Here is a 16078-nt window from a genome sequence, read left to right on the forward strand (position 1 = left end):
CCTGACACGAGGACCCGTCTCCCTCCAGTCTGGTCTTCATCAGGGGCCTTTCCAGGGCCCAGCTCATCGGGCATCAGGGCACATGTCCCCTCGACCTGTCACCTTGACCTTCCCGGTTGGGCTCAGTTCGTTCCTCGGCACCCACGTGCCGGTGGACCCCCCAGTCCCAGAGATTTTGGTGTGAATTTTAGGTACGGGAGCAAGAAGGGGTTTAGGGACCGAGACTGCTTATGCTGAAGTTCATCACTTGTTTTTCTTTTAACTCCATGATTCCTAAAACGTCCTGCAATCCGGCCACAGAAAGACGTGTCTCCCTCGTTCACATGAAATAACAGGCCGCAGCCTGCAAAGCAAAACAACGAGAAGACTCTGGCGACTCTTGATGTTGTTACATACAAGACAAATATTTGAGTGTTTCTCTCTTTTTTTTTTGGCAACATTTTTTACATATTTGTGGGAGCGCCCGGGGAAAACTGCGTCTTGTGAAGGAGAAAAGCGGCCCCGAGCGAGGAGCGCTTTAAGGAGCCGTCTCGCACTGAGTTGCCCCCCGCTGAACTCGCCCCCACAGGAAAGCCACCGCGGTTTAGGAGCCAAACCGCCCTGGCGCTCGGTGATACTCGCGGGCCGGTCCTGCGACTGCCCACAAACACGAAGGAGAGAAATTCCTCGGTTAAGATCCACCTCAAGGCACATAAATTTGTCCCGGGCAAACAAGCCGGCCTCGTCCCTTGCAGGGGGCGCATTCCTTGGTTCCCCGGTGGCTCCCCCAGGGCAGCCAGGGTCCCACCACGGAGGCCAACCGCAGCCCAGCAGCCCGCCCCGGGCCCGGGCGCCGGGCCACGGCTTGGGAAGCAGGCAGCGCTGCGGAGACGCCCCCGAGTGACCTCCATGTCAGAGGCAGAAGCTGCTGGACGTTGGCAGGGACCGGCCAGCCACGGGGGCAGGACCAGTTTGAACCTCCTCCCCGTGACAAATGCTCACCCCGGGCGCACGGAATAACCCCTCTGACAGGAGTACTCCTTTCGGCTTTTACGCCGCCGGCCACGGAAAATCCCACGGCACGCACAGTTTTCTGAACACGTCACTACCGGGCAGATAGAGAGGGGTCTGTGGGTCCCGACCACCAGCTTCGGACCCCGCGCTGTGTCTCCCAATAAACACCGGCAGGACGCACGGACGTCCGGTGACCCGGTGATCGAGGCGGGGTGTGGGCGCCTCGCTGAGATGCACCAGCGTGGGCAGACGACAGCTAATAGCAAACCATGTACGGAGTTGTTCAATGTGTCCACTTGTTTAGAGAGACACAAATTAAGCTCTTTTTAAATTAGTAATTACTTCTCCCTCGTCAAAGATGTAAGTTAGACAATAATCATTGACTGACCCAGAATAAAAAGAGCGACCAAGGCTATCATTACGAGTAGAAAAAAGAATGTGAACCCCTTCATTCATTGTATTTTGGATGATAGGAACACAGGAGTCTCTTGGTTGAGTCAAACCCCACATAGATTCAGTGATAAATGAGTGGGTCAGGTGTTTCAAAGGTTCACGCAAGTTCCGATCATCATCGGTGTTTAGGGAAAAGGTGAACTGTTGGAGACGAGGCAGCGCTGCCAGCCGGCCGTTAGCAAGACGCCCGTCGGGGTTAACCTTCCGTCGGACGGAAAGGAAGAAAGCACGCATCTCCGAGGGACCCTGGGATGGTCCGCCCGAGGGCCGGGTTGGGCACCGGGGAACAACGGGGTCGGCGGAGTGGACAGGACCGGCCGAAGGGGGGAGGGGAGCCCGATGCACGGGGTCGGGGGGGTGCTTCGAGAGTCCCATGTGCTCTCCGCCCTTTGAACCTTGCTGGCCCCGACACCGGTGTGACGCCCAGCTGGCCCCCGGGACAGGGGAAGCCATCTGTGACGACGGAATGGACACTGTCTCCACCCCGCGGACCTGGTGAGATTATGACACGGGAGCCTCCGGCGTGCGCCAGGGACCGCCCAGAAAACCTCACCGTGACCAGGCCCGGCAGGCTCGCTTCCCAACCGACGGCCGCGGCTTCCCCAAGCTCCGGCGCCATTGGCAGCCCGCACCCATGGCTGCAGTATGCCGGGTGTGGGGCGGCACGTCGGGCACGGCTGTGGTGGGGCCGCCGCCGCGGTAGGTGTGCGTGCGGACGGAGACAGAGGTGGACGCAGATGCGGGGGGGGGGGGGGGGTGACCGTAACTGTGACAAAGGAGTGATGAGAACGGGGGTGTGGCACTGGGTACGGGTGTGAGTGGAGGTGTGGGTGTGGGTGTGGATGGAGGTGTGGGTGTGGGTGGAGGTGTGGGTGTGGATGGAGGTGTGGGTGTGGGTGGAGGTGTGGGTGTGGGTGTGGATGGAGGTGTGGGTGTGGGTGGAGGTGTGGGTGTGGATGGAGGTGTGGGTGTGGGTGGAGGTGTGGGTGTGGGTGGAGGTGTGGGTGTGGATGGAGGTGTGGGTGTGGGTGTGGATGGAGGTGTGGGTGTGGGTGGAGGTGTGGGTGTGGATGGAGGTGTGGGTGTGGGTGTGGATGCAGGTGTGGGTGTGGATGGAGGTGTGGATGTGGGTGGAGGTGCGGGTGTGGGTGTGGATGGAGGTGTGGGTGTGGATGTGGGTGGAGGTGCGGGTGTGGATGGAGGTGTGGGTGTGGGTGTAGGTGTGGGTGTGGGTGGAGGTGTGGGTGTGGATGGAGGTGTGGGTGTGGGTGGAGGTGTGGGTGTGGATGGAGGTGTGGGTGTGGGTGTGGGTGGAGGTGTGGGTGTGGATGGAGGTGTGGGTGTGGGTGTGGATGGAGGTGTGGGTGTGGGTGGAGGTGTGGGTGTGGATGGAGGTGTGGGTGTGGGTGTGGATGCAGGTGTGGGTGTGGATGGAGGTGTGGGTGTGGGTGGAGGTGCGGGTGTGGGTGTGGATGGAGGTGTGGGTGTGGGTGTGGGTGGAGGTGCGGGTGTGGATGGAGGTGTGGGTGTGGGTGGAGGTGTGGGTGTGGGTGGAGGTGTGGGTGTGGATGGAGGTGTGGATGTGGGTGGAGGTGCGGGTGTGGGTGTGGATGGAGGTGTGGGTGTGGGTGGAGGTGTGGGTGTGGGTGGAGGTGTGGGTGTGGGTGGAGGTGTGGATGTGGGTGGAGGTGCGGGTGTGGGTGTGGATGGAGGTGTGGGTGTGGGTGTGGGTGGAGGTGTGGGTGTGGATGGAGGTGTGGGTGTGGGTGGAGGTGTGGGTGTGGATGGAGGTGTGGGTGTGGGTGTGGATGGAGGTGTGGGTGTGGGTGGAGGTGTGGGTGTGGATGGAGGTGTGGGTGTGGGTGGAGGTGTGGGTGTGGATGGAGGTGTGGGTGTGGATGGAGGTGTGGGTGTGGGTGGAGGTGTGGGTGTGGGTGTGGATGGAGGTGTGGGTGTGGGTGTGGATGGAGGTGTGGGTGTGGATGTGGGTGGAGACATGGACGGAGACATGGATGGAGGGAAGGGACGGGGATGGCAGTGAGGATGGGGACACAGACATGGCTGTGGATACAGACACAGGCGGGATGGGGACCGGCGTGTCGGTGGGGTGGGCATGTGGACAGGATGGTTTATGGCTACGGGGACGGGGTGTGGGGGAGCACGGGCTAACCCCACTTGGAGCCCATGTCTCCCTTCCGAATGCAAGAGCTGGAAACCCTCACCGCCCACCAGCCCGGGGTTCTGTTTGTCGAAGCTGCCTCCTCCGTCTTTCCCCCCACGTCCACCGCTTCTGGGGCCACTGACGTTGCCTGGTGCCCCCTCCCCTCACCGCCCAGGCCCGCGCACCCGGGCCCTAGGGGCCGTTGACTGGTGGTCATGTGCCCTCAGGTGGCGTCTGCACCTTCAGGAAGCTCGGGCCGGACAGTGGGCGGTGAGACAGCCCAACGGGACTGGAGGAGCGTTATGGCTGGTGGGGGCAGGGGGGACGCTGGCTGGGTCCCTCCCGGGCTCAGTGCACGGGCTCCGCCCTCGTGGCCAACGTGGCGATGACAGCCGATCCAAAAGGGTTACATTGTGATTTCTGACATGTATGCGCTGATCAGAGCCAAAGTCTTTTAAAAATTTAATAACTACAGGACTGCAGTTCCTCGGCTTCAGACAGCCCTTGCTACTGACGCCAGTTAAGACCCCCCTAACTGGTCAGGACACAGCGGGCCCCTCGCCTCTGTCCACGCTCCCGATCCGGTGGACAAGTCCCTTATCTGTTCACCAGAGGCTCTGAGTCCACGGGCCAGCCCGAGCCGCACGCCCACGCTCTCCTACCCACTGAGGCTGCCGCCGGCACCGCGACTGCGGCATCGTCTCACGACGGTGAAAGGTTTGCAGGTTACCAGTCCCCCCGGCCTCCCTCGGCTGGAGTCGGAGGGGCACTCTTCGAGGCATTCCGGGGTTCCGCTGTGGCTCTCTCGGGACCCCTGTGACGACCGCACACCCCAATCGCCGCGTGCACCTTCCCCGGGGTGTGGCTGCACCCACCTTCCTCCCCTCTGCCAACGGGGCCTCTCTGAGCACGGGGGCTCCGCTGGTGACCTTGGAGCTCGGTCTCTTCCACGTGACAGTTGGGGACGCGCCTCCTCTTAGCGGAGGCCCCAGGACAGGCCGGGTTGGGCCAGAGGACCCCTTCAGAGGAGGGCCACGCGCTGTCACGGTGCCAGCGTCCCCTGTGAGCGGCTCTTCTCCGGGAGTTTGCCGTTATTAATATTCTCCTTCTGGAGGCCGTGCCGGGCCCTCATGAGGGAGGCTGGTCTTCAAAGACATTCCATGTTCCGCAGGGATAATTGCTCGGTTCTCTTCGGGGGCCGCTGCTGGGGGCCTGGTCGGCAGACCTCCAGCGGGCGGGGTGGGTCTGCGGATTCGGGGGGGGGGGGGGGGGGGCGGGGCTGGGCAGCAAGGAGTGGGCCCAGGCCTCCCCTGCTGGCGGGCGGGGCGTGTGAGAGAGGGAGCCCTCCTGGCGGGACTGCGAAGAGGAGGAGCCAGCAGACCCGCCGGCGGGTGCGTGGAGTCTGCCTGCCGCACCCCCGGCGTGCTGCTGCGGGTTCTGGGAGAGACAGGACCGATGGGAGCATGTATGTGTGTGCGTGTGTGTGTGTGCATGCATGCACGCATGTAGAAGGAGAGTCTGGAAACTGAGGTCGGGCTTCTGTTGGTCTTGATGCAGAATCGCTTCCCCGGGGAAACCACGGGGCTTTGCTCGGAAGGTTCCGGGACAACCTTGTTTACTCGAACTGCCAGGTAACCTCTGAATGCAACACCGACCCGACCTCCGACCCACACCGGGGCGCCGTGCTGGCTCACGCACCGAGCCCCCGTCGCTGCTGACACACACTCTGGACATCCAGAGCCCAGCGTCGGTTCCTGTCACCACTCTCTCTGAGCCTCGAGACCTGCCCGGGGCCTCCCCACAGCCTGTCGGGAGGGACGCCGTCTTCCTCTCTCTCCGCTCTGGCCCTGGTCACGCCTCGCCCCGCCTCTGCCGCCCTTGGGTTCTGCCAGCAGTGACCGGTCACCCCTCCCCATATGACCACGGTGGCCCCTCCTGGGCCGGCACAGGGCAGTGGTGGGTCCATCCAGCCGTCGGGCCGGCCATCCTGGTGTCCCCAGGTTCTCCATCCCACAGCCGCCCTCTGAGCCCTTCCAGGGACAGTGTGCATGGTGGCCAGCTGGCTCCCACGGGAGGACTCACCCCGGAGTCGGCACAGGCCGGCAGGGTGGCCGCAGAGGGGAGAAGGCCGAGGGGAGGAGAGAGGCCCTGGCCGCATACGGACGATGGCGGTCCCTGGGAGAGAGCGCCGGCCTATGCAGGCGTGCACCGCAGCAAGGCAGGCTCCCAGCCCCCACCCCCACCCGTCAGGCCGCCAGTACTTGCACCACCACCCCCACTCGGCCGTCTCTCTTAGCAGAGCGGTGAGCGTCCGCGCCGCGCCTCTGAAACCCTCAGAAGGCAAGAGCGGGAAGAAACGGACCAGCTGAGCTGGCAGGGGGTGGGGGCTGTGTCTCCCCGACGGGCTCCTCGTCAGGTGCCAAAATGCTGGTGTGGAACCGTGGGGGCCACGGGAAACCCAGGCCCAGCACGGCGCACGGCAGGAGGCCGGCCCGACACGCTGGCGGGACCCGTTTGCTTGTCCGCACAGGGGACTGGGCGCTGCAGCGGCGGGCGGCACGGGCGGGGTGGCTCTCTGAGCCCCAGCCGGGACGTAGGCCTCTGAACTCGGCCGGGTCCCGCACCGCATTTCGGAAGGAGCTGGGCGGGCCCCCGGGGGCTGCGGCGGTGTGGGAGAGTCAGGGACCGAGTGCTGTCCCCCCAGCCCCTCGGGGACACGGAAGTGGGGCCACAGAGGGGTGGCCCCTGGCCGGCGCCGTGTCCCTGCCGCTGTGCTCCGGAACCTGAAACCCGGGGGGAAGCCTGACAGGGCCCTTTGGGGCGTGGGAGCCTCACTGGGTTCTTAAGTACTTTTTAAATTTTTTTATTGTTGTTCAATTACAGTTGTCCCCATTTTCCCCCGTTACTCTCCCCGGCCCTGCCCCCCCACCTTCAACCCCCCCCCCCCGTTGTCCTTGTCCACGGGTCCTCCACACATGTTCCTTGACGCGACCCTTCCCCTCCACGGCCTTCACACAATGGCGCCTCTAACTCTGCGTGCGCCCCTCCGTGCACCCAAAGACGCATGGGAGGGAGGCCCCTGCCAGCAGCCACCAAGCTCACTCACGTGCACGGCCACCTGGAGGAGGGCACAGAGCTCACACCTCCCATGGGAACAAATCCCCTTTCCTCGGGGGAAGGGACTTCCCCACCTGCCAAGGATTTCCCACCAGCCAAGCGTGGAAGTGGCGGTTTATTATTCAAGGAGAGCTGGCCTGGCCTCCCCACTCGCAGCGTGGCGTGGCGGCCTCACCTCCACGGGAGGGGCGGTGGGGCAGACTGTGCCCAGTTCCAGAAGACATAAAGGCTGGGGGGGGTGGTAAATTATCACCATGTGTTAGCAGCCGCACTGGAGCAGTGAAGTTCACGGTAACGATCAAGGCCGGCGAGAGCCCCGCGGTTTCGTCCCGCCGACGCGCCCTTCATGAATCCGGCGGCCACGCAGGGAGCTCGTCAAAAGCCAATTAGAGAGGAGTAGTGTTCGAATTATCGCTGGACCCCGGGAGAGCCTTTAAAAGGTGGTCGTGAGCGTGTGACCCCGGGGCCGAGACACTCCGGCACGCCCTCCGGGAGCCCCGGGGTGGGGGGCGGGGGGGTGCGTGTGCCCCGCTGGGCGGCAGGTGGGCAGGTGGGAGCTGACTGCAGCCTCGACGGCAGGCGTTTCGGAGACAAGCGCCAGGCCGCCGCCCTCTGCCAGGATGTGATTTGGAGCCGTGGCAGCTGGGCGCGCTTGCTCGTGCTCCGGGAAGCAGAGTTGGACCGGCGCTCGTCTGTGAGAGGCCCGAGGAGGCGGAGGAGGAGGAGGCCAGGTGAGCAGGTGCGGGAGGGGCGGGGCCGAGCCCACGGGGGCTGGGGGCTCTGCCCCACTGGGAGGAGGGGAGGGGACAGGGGGGCTGGCCCCCGCCCGCACCATCTCGCAGGCTGGCACCGAGAAACAGCAGGAAACATGGAACGCCGTCATCCCCAAATCACTTCTGCTTGGCTGGGGAGGCCCCGTGGTGTTCCCAGAGGCAAGCTCCCTTCTGGATTGCATTTTTGGGGCTTGTATTTGAGTGAAAACGTTCGAGGAGGTGCCAGGGGCACCCCTCCAAGAGCGCCCCTTGAGCCTGCGGGGACTTGGCCTGCCCTGGAGTCCAGGACCCCGACGGTGACGCTCGGAGGGGAGCAGAGGACCCAGCACGGGGAGAACTCCGCTACCGTGCCGAGGACACAGCCTCCGGGGTGGCCCCCGTCACCCCTCTGTGAAAGTTGGGGGCCTCTGCGGCGACCTCCCCCGAGCCCCAGGCTGCAGCTCCAGCCAGGCTGGGGGCGGTGGGTGGTGCCCACCTTCTCACTGCCAGGTCCCCCCTGAGGGTCGTGGAGCTGGGGAGAGGCCTCCTGGCCCAGGTGCACGCTGGCCCTGCTGGGGTGTCGGACCAGTGGAGGTCTCGACGGGCAGGGCCCAGCGGAGGGCAGGAGGGCAGACACTTCAGAGCCCGAGAGGCACCCCAGCCGCACGCCCATGGCCATCGGTGCCACCCAAGACAGGGAGGGCCCAGGAGGTGCACGAGCCCTCCTCACCCACGCCGAGTCCAGACCCCCATCACCCGGCGATGGGCCTGTGGTGTGGGTGCAGAGCAGCGAGGGTGCGCTTTTAGACATAACAGACCATGGGTGACACGCCGATACGGGGGGACACGCCACCCCTTCTCCGGGAACCAGAGCCCACCCTGCCAACCACAGGCGCCCGGTACACAGCGTGGAGGCCACGGCGAATTCCTGACAGGTGAGGGGGCAGGACCCGGAACACACAGGTTGGGGGAGCGGGGACACCAGCGCCCTCACGGGGACGCCGGCCAGGGCGCCCTCCTCCGTCCTCGGGCACCTGTTTCTCTGGGTGACAACGTCCATACCTGCAGTGACCCTGACCTGTCTCCGGGGGGCGGTCTGCAGCAGCGGCGGGGTCTGGGGGGCTGTGAGGGCCACTCCGCTGGGTTGCCCAGGAACCCGGGTGACTCCCCCACTTCAGGACGAGGGCGAAGTGAAGAGAGCCAGCGGGGAGGACATAGCACACAGTCCACGTGGGAGCCGCGGCCCCAAGACCCTGCCGAGGCCCCCTTTCTGCGGCTCTGCCCCCCAGGCACCGCCCTCTCTGACGTCCTGCATCTGAACCATGGGCATCAGACAGTCCGAGGCCTTGACCTTGCAGCCGAAAGTGGTGAAATTGAGGCGGAATGATGACCGCCCAGCAGCAATGAGGGTCGGACATGCGCTAGTGAACCGGCAGGGAAACAGAGGCCCAACCCGGGCACCCAAGGGCCCGGGCGAGGGACCGGGGCCTCCGGGGCCCACTGAGCACCTGGGAGAGCCCTCGAGAGGTGGGTTGTGTGTGCCCTCCGGCACGCTGCTGGAGGCAGGGGGAGGCGGCCTTGCTTTCCAGGGCCAAGGACGGCGACAACCGCAGGGGCAGGTATCACCCCCGCGTGCCAGGCGAGGAGGCAGCGTCGGAGAGCGGAAGCCTGCCGTTCGCCCGAATTCAACTGGGTGCGAGTCTGAGTGCAGACGGAAGGTCTCTCGTGCCTCCCCTCGGTAACAGGCAAGGAGTCACTGTCCCCGCCCCTTCCACGTCATGATGTGTGTCAAGGGTCCCGGGGAACCGGCCGTCGGAGGTCTGTCCGAGCCATACAGGGAGACCGGCCTGCCAGCTCCCAGCGGCCTTCCCTCACGCCTCACAGTGCTGGGGCGCCAGCTGACAAAACCAACGGGTCGCTCTTGGAGCGAGCGAGTGAGTGAATGAGTGAGTGAATGAATGCAATTAAGTGGATGAAAGAAACTCCTCCAAGAACTCACGGGAACTCTAGTCCTTCACATCAGAGTCCCCAGTGCGCTCCCCCATCCATTGAACTATCGCTCCATCCGACGAATATTTTAAAGCACCTACTGTGTGAGCGGCACCGTTACGTGGGGGAGTTGAGGCATGAACGTGGCTTCACCCCTACTCTGGGCGAAACCAGGAGAAGCAAATAATGTGAGGGCGGGGACGAGGGTGTGTCCCTGAGGTGGCTCACATGTGCTCTCGCGCACGCGCACACACACACACACACACACACACACACACACAGCGAGGGCGAGACAAACCCGGTGATGAGGAACGTTTCCAGGAAGAAGGGACGCTTGCATCAGCCCTTGGGATAAGCGTAGATGTGTCAGCGGGAAGGAAGAGGAAGGACACCTGAGGACGAGAGTCCGGGGGACGCAAGCCTGTGGGGGTTTCACAGAGGTGAGGGCTCAGAGAAGGGCCACCGAAGCGCCCAGGGCCCCCGCGGGGGGTGGGCAGCCTGGGGCTGCTGGAGGGAGGGAGGGAGGGAGAGACGGAGGGAGGAGAATGCCATGTGGATTACAGATTAGAGGCGGGACTTAATCCCACGGCCCCTGCGAGCCATGGAGGGTTTCGCAGTAGGGAATGGCACCAGCCGATTTCATGGGGAGACCCAAGACGTGCATATACTTTAGAGACAATTCAGCCACAAAAAAAAAAAAAAAAGAGGCGCCCTTGCTCACAGAGGCATCTGCACATCCCTAAGCCATGAGTCTCGGGCGTCGGTTAGAACGGCCACCTACCTCAGCACTGCCACCCACTGCCGACCACAGAGCCGCGGTGGCCCCTGCCTTCAGAGACGCCCTCCAGGTTCACCCTGGTGACCCACCTGTCACCTGTCTTCTGTGGGCTTCGTCCTGGATCCCAGGCCTGTTATATGGGCCACGGGCTTTCTATAAAATAAAAGCTCCTCTTGTTTCCCACAGATTGGACTTGATTAAATATTCCACAGATAAAGGGTAAGCAAATGTCAGCTTCAATATCGTAAAACGGAAAAGGGGAGTTCCTACAGGCAGCAAAGCACACAACCCACCTTCGTGCTTTATTAGAAACACTTACGGCCATAATGACTACATTACGTTAAACAAGCAGGCGCAAAGGTGTTCCGGCGTGGAATCGGCAAATATCTTTATTTTGCAAATCTTCTTGCTCTAGCACTCAGACGGGCATGTTATTCCCTCTCGGAGCCCCGGGGCGCGAGGTGCTGCGATTTCCGTGACTACATAAGCGCTTGAAGGTCACGCGTGGCTCGATCTACCCCGAGCCGTGCATTTCTTCTCTGCACGTGTGTGGCGTTTGGGCGCAACCTGGCGGAGCGCCCTGTGCGGGCTCCAGAGTTCCGCCAGAACCCCGAGCGCGCACTCCGAGCATGCCCCTCGTTGGCCAGTCCTCCCACAGCGGGACAGCGACACCACTCTGACCGAGAGCCCACAGCCAGACGAGGAGGAAAGGGCCGCTGGACGGGCGGCCTGCCCCGAAGCAGAGCCTCCTGCCCCCTGTTACCGCACAGCTGGGTATTATCTATCTGTTATCACCCAGCCGGTTGCTAAGGAGACGAGTGCCACCACACACGCAGGGGCTGCACACAGCACACACTGTTACCCCGCAGTGGCCGGGGCACAGCTCAGCGGGGCCCTCGGCAGGGCGGCGGCCAAGGGCTCCAGTCGGGAGCTGGGCTCGCGTCCGGGGCGGGGGAGGGGGGGTGGAGGGGAAGAGTCCACGTTTGATCTCACGTGCTTGTCAGCGGCAAGGAGGCTCAGTGTGCTGCCACGGGCTTCGCCCCCGTGTGACCTTCACGTGTGGCCGCGTGCTTCTACAGGTGTCCCAGCAAGGCACGGGCTACGGTTGTAAGCAATTAATGCACATCCCTGTGACCGCATGCTTTCTGTCACCGTCACTCTCATTGTCACTGTACTCTTCCGGGAGCAGCACGAGCAGGCCTCACCCTCACATGGGCGGCAGGGCCCCCACAGAAGGGTGAACACCGGGGAGGGGGGGTCGCCTGGGTCTGCCCCCCTTTCCTTGAATCCGTCACTGTTTACTAGGGCAGGTGGAGCAGGTGGGGCCAATTTTGACCACAATTTCCTACAATGGCACTGAATTCCTCCCACATTGAAAAACAAGATAAAAATACATCCATAGAGATTAGTAAAACATTTCTTCCTTCAGCATCATAAATTCAGATTTTCACACTAGCACACCCTTCCCATACATAGCAAAATCCTAGTCTGCACAATGTAGAAAGTTTTGTTATCTGCTTTTCTCTGGCAAACAAAAGCAGATCTATCAGAGACTCTGATTAGAAGACAAAGCAGAACATTTGGACTCCGCCAAAGAGCAAACATAAACTGAGCACTTGCCAAAACCTCACGACGTGCCCGGAAATTAGGAGAGAGGGTCCGATGAGGCATCTGTGTTGGGAGTCTGAAAAATTCATGGGGCGGGAGCCGCTTCCCAGATCCACAAGCATGTGCAGGGGACTGGCCGTCTGCTTCTCTCTCGGGCTGTGAGCACACGATCGGACACATGTGTCTCAGCGCCCACCCACACAGGCAGTCAAAGCCGGAGCTGCGTTGTCAGGCCAGAGCAGAAGCGAGCGTGCCTCGGGACCGCCACCGCTTCCGGTCTAGGCGGGACACCGGACTAGAGGCGCACAAGTGCCCCCCTCTCGGGAGAGCCAGCTCCCCAGCAGACAGCGCTGCAAGGGGCTCGCCAGGCTCACGGGGAGGAAAGGAGGAGGCCGAAGCCCCCAGATCTGAGCTGAACTCGGAGCGGCGAGAGAAGGGCGTGGAACGCAGGGAGGAATCGCACCGGGCGGGCCGAGGGGTCAGCATGCTGAAGTCAGCTCCGCACGATGGGGTGGGGGCGAGACTTCGGGCCTCCACGGGGTGGGGGAGCTGAAACTGTCGCACGGAGTCCCGCTGAGACACGAGGACACAGGTGGCAAACACAAGGACCTCGGGCCAAATCCGGCCCCCCACCTTGTTTTATCCGGCCCGGCACCTTGTTTCTACCCGGCGGCAGTGCCGAGCTCTTGCTTACCTGTTAAGGAGCAGTTACATTCATACAGTCCTGAAGTTACATTCAGCCCTTTGAAGGCAACTGAGAGGCTAATGTGGCCCCCGGTGACAATGAGCTTGACACCCCTGCTCCAGAATCAGAGTGACACCGGTTTATGTCAGGGGTGGCTCCTGGCTCCCAACCCAAATGGAATCAAGAGAGTATCTTCTAAGGAGAGAAATACACTCAACTGGGCTGCCAGGACTTTCGACCAGTCACCTCCATCACGTGCAAGTTGATTGTCGAAAATGGTCCAAGCATACAAGGGAGTGGGACACCATGTGGGGGACTCGGCACAAAGACACCTGGTTTAAACCCAGAGACGTTCTGTAAGCGACAGGAATTCAGAGCAGATCCCTACAAAGGGCTGCCTACTGCGCTGACAGCAGACTTCTCGGCAGCCACAGTGAGAGCCACTGGTCAGTGGGTCAGTACCACACCAGTGCTAAGGGACAAGTAAAACCTGTCAGAAACACCATCTTTCTTTTTAGGAGTGACGATAAAAATAAACACATTTTTCAGGTTAAAAAAAATCTAGTAAAACAAAATTTTTTCCTAGGAAAAAAGTGTGAGATACAAAAAAGAATGAGAAGTAAGCAGAAGGAAAATCTAAACATTTGTTATGGGAATTAATAATCATTATAACGTCAACTTCTGGCCAAGATGGAAGCATAGGTTGATACACTGTGCCTCCTCGCACAACCAAAAGCACAACAACGAATTAAAAACCAAAAAAATAACCAGAACCACCAGAAAATCAAATGGTATGGAAATCCAACAACCAAGGAATTAAAGAAGAAACACTCACCCAGACCAGTAGGAGGGTCGGAGACAGGCTGCTGGGCGGAGAGGACTCGTGGGGAGGTGGCGGCTGGAGGACCGGGCGGTCCCACGTTCACGTGCAGATAAACCGGGAGGAACAATTCAGGAGCGGACAGACCCACAACCCAGGGTCCCGGGAAGGAATAAAGAAAGGCCCAATCTGCCTGTGGGAAGCGGCGGAGGGGACTAAAGTCCTAGAGAGAGCAGAGCAAGTGCCAACGTTCCTTCTCCAACCCCACCCCCACATACAGCGTCACAACCCAGCAACTGGGTTGCCCCGCCCTCATGAACACCTAAGGCTCCGCCCCTCAATACGTAACAGGTGCAACCAGACCAAAAAAAAAAAAGAATGGCTCAAACAGAACAAACCAGAGCCCCACAGCCAATACTTTTAAGCGACCAAGAGATAGCCAACCTATCAGATGCACAGTTCAAAGCACTGGTGATCAGGATGCTCACAGAATTGGTTGACTTTAGTCGCAAATTAGATGAACAAACGAAGGCTACACTAAGTGAAATGAAGAAAAATGCACAGGGAACCAACACTGACGGGAAGGAAACCGGGACTCAGATCAACGATTTGGAGCAGAAGGAAGAAAGAAACGTTCAAGCAGAACAGAATGAAGAAACAAGAATTCAAAAAATGAGGAGAGGCTTAGGAACCTCCAGGACATCTTTAAATGCTCCAACATTTAAATTAAAGGGGTATCAGAAGGGGAAGAGGAAGAGCAACAAGTGGAAAAGTTATTTGAACAAATAATAAAGGAGAACTTCCCCAATCTGACAAAGGAAAGAGACTTCCAGGAAGTCCAGGAAGCTCAGAGAGTCCCAAAGAGGTTGGACCCAAGGAAGCACACACCAAGGCACGTCATAATTACATTAGCCAAGATGAAAGATGAGGAAAGAGTCTTAAAAACAACAAGGAAAAAGGAGACAGTTACCTACAAATGAGTTCCCATAAGACTACCAGCCAATTTCTCAAAAGAAACCTTACAGGCAAGAAGGGGCTGGAAAGAAGTATTCCAAGTCATGAGAGTCAAGGACCTATATCCAAGATTACTCTCTCCAGCAAAGCTCTCATTTAGAATGGAAGGGCAGATAAAGGGCTTCCCAGATAAGGTCAAGTTAAAGGAGTTCCTCATCACCAAGCCCTTATTATATGAAATGTTAAAGGGACTTATGTAAGAAAAAGAAGAAGATCAAAAATACGAACAGTAAAATGACAACAAACTCACAACTATCAACAACTGAACCTAAAAAAAATGAATAAATTAAGCAAACAACTAGAACGGGAACAGATTCACAGAAATAGAGATCACATGGAGGGTTATCAGTGGGCGGGGGAGGGGAGAGAATGGGGGAAAAGGTACAGGGAATAAGTAGCATAATTGGTAGGTACAGAAGAGACAGGGGGAGGGTAAGAATAGTATGGGAATGGGAGAAGCCAAAGAACTTATATGCATGACCCATGGACATGAACTAAGGTGGGGGAATGTGGGTAGGGAAGGGGGGTACAGGGCAGAGGGAAGTAAAGGGGAGGAAAAAATGGGACAATTGTAATAGCATAATCAATAAAATATATTTAATAAAAGAAGCAGAAGAAAATAATCATTATAAGGTCTAATACATGAGATTAAACAAGGACAGAATTAAAATGCTTCAAATGGACAACACATCAGTCAAAAGTTTTCCTCTCCGGAATACACAGAGGGCTCTAGGGATCGACAAGGACAAGAAAGGTGAGTGAGGAGCAGGAAGGGCATTTCACAGACCAGGGCATCCAAGCAGGCGGTACACTCAGGGAAAGGTTCTCCGGCTCACCGGTGATCATGGAGATGCAGATGAAATTAAAACCCAGTAACAAATGACATGACCCTCGACACAAATGGCCGAAACGTAAGAGACAGGCAACATCAAGCATCATGGGTCGTGGGGCGTCACGGGACCCCGACGCGTGGGTGGTAGAAGAGCCCACGGATTCGATGGCCCTGGAGACCCACCTGGCGTTGCCTCCTAACTGAACGGACGTGTGCACTCTGACCCGGCCGTTTGCTCTGGTGCCTCCCCCGCGGACAGGCTCGCCCCTGGCCACCGCCCGGCGTTCACAGTGGCCTTGTCTCTGAGGACCAAAAGCTTGTAGAGGTGTGTGCAGGAATGAATGGTGGTGTATTTACTCCACGGACTGTACAGCTTCGTAAAATACAGCAAACCCAGCTAGGTTCATACAGTGGACACCACAGCTTTGAAAGAGAGCGAAGTATCGCTAGGCAAAAAACACGAAGAGATCTTCCGCAGAAATATAAACAACCTACAAAAACAGGAAGGACTCAGTCTCACTAGCAGTCAGCGCGGCTGACACTATGAGGAGGCACAGACGTCGCCGCTGAGCTGGCCAGCGTGTGAAGTCCGGTAGCACCTGATCTGGGGAACGTGGCAGGTGGAAGACCAGCGCAGTGTGCTGCGGGGAGGAGTGTCCCTGGAGCAACCCGTGCAACCGCGGCGCGTCTGGGACATGCGCATGCCGGCCGGCGTGCAGGCCCGCGGTGGTAGTGTCGGGTGAGTGTGCGCCTGCAGTGTTTGCACGTTTGTGACAAGAACGCTCACGACCGTTTCACTTTTTCATGCTAGGGAAAGAAAAAAAAAGCCGAAACAATTCAAAAGTCCACCGACAGGATATGGATGAACAACTGCGG

Source organism: Phyllostomus discolor, chromosome 5 (genome assembly GCF_004126475.2).
Source record: "Phyllostomus discolor isolate MPI-MPIP mPhyDis1 chromosome 5, mPhyDis1.pri.v3, whole genome shotgun sequence".
NCBI classification, from domain to species: Eukaryota; Metazoa; Chordata; class Mammalia; order Chiroptera; family Phyllostomidae; genus Phyllostomus; species Phyllostomus discolor.